Source organism: Peromyscus leucopus, chromosome 12 (assembly GCF_004664715.2).
Source record: "Peromyscus leucopus breed LL Stock chromosome 12, UCI_PerLeu_2.1, whole genome shotgun sequence".
Lineage (NCBI taxonomy): Eukaryota > Metazoa > Chordata > Mammalia > Rodentia > Cricetidae > Peromyscus > Peromyscus leucopus.
Genome location: NC_051073.1, coordinates 82044176 through 82048803, shown reverse-complemented (window position 1 = coordinate 82048803; position 4628 = coordinate 82044176). Strand labels below are relative to the sequence as shown.

The window sequence follows — 4628 nt, the reverse complement described above, 5'->3', positions numbered from 1 at the left end:
CCCTTCTTTCCCCTTAGACAAACATAGGTATTGAACATGGTGGTGGTAGTACTTTTTCAAAAGGACACAGACAATCCCAATTAAATAGGACAACACCACATTGGGAATTTTGAAGAATTTATATTAATTCTTATAGTGAGCTAATTAACAGAGTTAATTAATTAATGTTACAGATATACAATTTATAATAAAAACCATGGCCACATTTTTCTTATTGTCAGCACCAGGAAATCAACCATGATATACTAAACCAGAATAATGCAGAGGGAAAAATTATATATACTTAACATCAGAGTTTAAATTTTTATTTTTTTATATTGTCAGTTCTTGGTAAAGTGCCTAGATTAAAAATAATTTATTGTATTAATTAATTGTTGAATACATATATGAACACATCAATCCAGCGAATGAACAAATAATTAATATAAGTAGCAAAATAAACTTGACTAACCATCAATCTTCTCCTTAAACTATGTCACATTTTAAGAATGAAATCTTTCTGAAGAAGCTGAAAATGTATTGACAGAGAATAACTCAAAGCATTCCTTGTCATTCTGGTTTACTTATACATAAAGGAAACCAATCAACAAATTGATTTTATGAAACAAAAGTAAAATGAGATTTATCTAAGAAAGATGGAAATATTTAAAAATATGAACACTTCACATATTTGCATGTCATCCTTGTTTTGGGGCCATGCTAATCTCTATGTCATTCCAATTTTAGTATATGTGCTGCTGAGGTGAGCACAAGATACTAGTTTTGAGTTGGGTCCAGAACAGGACTACTATACAAGTTGTGTCACTTGGGCCATATGATTCAGCAGAACTGATGGAACTTGAGGTTATCTGAGGCAGATAGGGGCACTGTTTAGAACATTTGAAAGGCTTTGCATGTGAACCACAGCAGAGACCCCTGGGATTTTGGAATAAGACACTACTGCCATGTGTAGACTTATACTGCCATTTAGAGACAGCTCTTACCAGTAGTATAAACTGAATGCTTGACACAAATTCTATACAGCCTGCACTTCCCATCATGAGGCAGGTGTTATCTGACCCACCATATCATAAAGTTAAATGTGCACAGCAGTAATTCTTCATCAAATTGAAGTGGTATATATTGTGAAGGACCTCCCCATTTCTCTGTGGGAGGCCCACTCCCACTTTTTCCCCAGGGTACTCTTGAGGAGAGAGAAGTGAAAAATATTTAGATAGAAGGATAGAGGGGAGAGAAACAGATAGAAACAAAGGGTAGCCTCCAGAGGGCCTGGATCATTATCCACTGGCCCTTTCTGTCTCTTCTAAAGGGCTTTTTATAGAAATACCAAGGGGTGGAGCAAAAGACCTCCCCAAGTACAGCGAAGTGCAGACCTTTTCCAATCACCTGGTAATTACACATGTGGTCAAACAATTCTCTAATGCAGCCCTGTTGGGTAAAGCGATCTAAGATCTCACTAGGAAACTTTTGTGGGCCTCCACAATATATGTGATCAGGCCTGAGCACATCCTGAAAGCACAAATAAGTTACTTGAAGAAGTGTCTCAAATGCCTGTTGTTCTAACTCTTGCTACAATGCCTTCTAGCCCTAAGCACAAACTTATGGTGTCATGGGACATACCCTATAACTGAATGATTAAAAAAAGTATTCTGATGTGTAGATCCTTTAGAGAGTCTCCTGGTATTACCGTGTCCTGAGATTAAGGTAAAAGGGAATTAAAACAACCCTATCCAGGCAAGATAATAAATGGTCCAGATTTTTCAGTAATGAAGTTATGTGTCACCCTTACAGATAAAGAGCCAAAATGTGTTGAGGTGAAGATAATATAGAATTGGTAATAGAAGAAGGTAATTATGAATATCAGCTATAAATAACTGACAAGTTACAGAGATGAAGACTTCAATTGTCATGAGTGTTTCTAATCTATTTTGTTAAGAATATGTTTGCTCAGCTGGGCAGTGGTTGCACACAGGTTTGTTTCCAGCACTCAGGAGGCAGAGGCAGGTGAATCTCTGAGTTTGTGGCCAGCCTGGTCTACAAAGCAAGTTCCAGGATGGCCAGGGCTACACAGAGGAAGCCTTCTTAAAAAACAAAAACGGGGAGGAAAAAGAATATGTTTGCTCATATAAAAATCATTTAAGGGGTTGGGGATTTAGCTCAGTGGTAGAGCGCTTGCCTAGCAAGTGTAAGGTTTGGTCCTCAGCTCCAGAAAAAAAAATCAATCATTTAAGCTTATATATGTATTTCATTTAAGCTGATATATGTATTTCCCTCTTTACTTTACCTTGTAGTACAGCATTAATTGAGATAGTATTCATACTTGAGTGCTGTTAAACCTATGTATCATATTTAAGGTATGGTATATTAAAAGAATTAAAAGATTCATTGGGGATTTTGTCATTTATTCTGAGAGAATTAACGCACTTTCAGTTGAAAATGGATGGTTCTATGATGTTTGGAAATTAAGCATGACACAAATAGATGTGATTTGGTTTCAGTTAGACAAGAGGTAAATTTGTTTGGGTTATCTTGATTGTAAACTTGATAGGATCTGGAATCAACCAAAAACAGGCCTCTGGGGTCTGCAAGGGAATTTATAAAAAAGCTTAATGGGGCATGGCCCTCTCTCAGAGTGACCAGTATCTTCCAATAGGTGCCCTAGATTAAAGAGGTCTGAGGATAAACCAGTGTTTCATGTCTGTCTGCCTTTGCTTTCTCATTGGTGTGTGTGTGTAGCCTTTGCAAACATCAGACTCTAGTTCTGACACCTTCCAACATGGACTAAATATCATCAACTTCCTAAAAATTTTCCAGGCCTTTAGCACCAAATCATGAACATTGAGGTATCCAGTTTTGTGAACTGAGCAACTGCCAGATTCTGAGTGTTTTTAGTATAGCCACTGTTACATTCCCCAAAGCCTGTCATGTAAGTAATTCTAGTGAATTCCCTTAGTGTACATTCTGTTGATTCTGTTTAAAGAACCCTAACTATTAAAATAGTCTTCTTGTGATCTTGAATTCAATTTTCAAGTATTTTCTGAAGAAATTTTACGTCTGTGTTCTTCTTGTGTCCCTGGGATAAAACTATCTTGGTTATGACTTCTTATTTTGTTATTGTTTTCAGGTCACAAAGAAACCGAGGAGAAGTCTCACTCAGTGCCTTCAGCTCTTCTCAGCACTTCTCACCTATGGTAGTTGGAATGTAATTGGCCCCCCATAATCCCATAATCTCATACAGAGTGACTCTATTAGGAGGTGTGGCCTTGTTGGAGGGAAGTGTGTCACTGTTGGGGCAGGCTTTGAGGCTGCATATACTCAGGATATTGCCCAGTATGTCAGTTGACTTCCTATTGCCTCTGAATCAAGATGTAGGGCTCGCAGCTCCAGCACATCTGTCTACATGCCACCATGTACCCCATCATGATAGACTGAATCTCTGAAGTATAAGTGAGTCACCACAATTAAATGTTTTCCTTTATAAGAGTTGCCGTCGTCATGGTGTCCCTTCAAAGCAATTAAAAACCTAGCATCATCCCACCCACTACCCTAAACTTCTTCAGCCCAGAGACTGGGTGTCCCTTCCTCCAGCCTCTTATCCTTAAATAACTCAGACATTTTGGCTACACCCTTGATTCTGCTCTTGGCTCCACTCTTGGCCTTTTGGTACTCTTGGGTCCCATGTGCTCGTTGCTTCCTCTTTTCTCTTCCTCTCTCGTTCTCCCTCTTCTTGTCGTCTGGTTTATTCTGGACCCTTCTAAATGTCACTGTGTTCTCTCTCATATCTACAATATGACCTTCTCCTAAACAATACCAAACAGCTGCCATATCCTCATTTTCATTCAATTGGAATCTTGAATTCAATTTCCAAATATATTGTGAAGAAATTTTACATCTATATTCTTCAGGAAGCTAAATTTGTAGTTTCCTTGTGCTTTTATCTGGTTAAGTATCAGGATTACACTGGCTTTGTAGAAGGAGCTTGGTTTCCTTTTTCCTGGCAGTGCAGGAGATCGAAGCTTTACCACTCTCAGCAGCCCTTGTAGGATGACTTCCATAGTAATCCTTCATTTTCTATTTTCAAGGTACTTTGGAGCATGGGAAGGGACAGCTCCTAGTCTGATACTTGGCCCTGTAGTTGTTAGATCTGAAAATGAATGAAAAAAGAAATAAAAAGGAGGAAATGATGTTCCTAGGTATGGTGGTGGAAAAGGTTTATTGTAGATAAAAGGAAGCATATAGCCAGATGCATCTAGAAGGGCCCAGAGTTAACATGGCTCTGAGCAGGGCCATGTGAGGAGAAGGGAGTGGGGAAAGTATGGAAACCAGGAGACCAAAAATCAAAAGATCAAAAAAGAGTTGGCGTAGCCAAAATATCTGGATTATATAAGGAAGAGCAGCTATGGGAAGGGTAACCCAGTTCCTAGGCTACAAAAGTATAAAATACGGGGTTGGGCAGCCAGCCAGAGGACCCTGTAACAGATCGGTACTGAGGGATGCTGGGAGAACCTGGTATCCAGAGTACACTTTGATATCTTAATAAGCACCTCAGTTACTTTTACTTGCTTTAGGCTTAACCTTGAAAACACATACAGGAGCTAAATAAAGCTTGGCACTAAATGAACTACAGA

General features: G+C 38.7%; 1 non-coding gene across 1 annotated transcript; it reads right to left on the bottom strand.

Moving 5' to 3' along the window:
- Positions 1–646: 646 nt before the first annotated feature.
- On the bottom strand, positions 647–750 carry LOC114709465. Its single transcript, XR_003736936.1, has one exon. It is a non-coding gene; the product is annotated as a U6 spliceosomal RNA (small nuclear RNA).
- Positions 751–4628: the final 3878 nt, after the last annotated feature.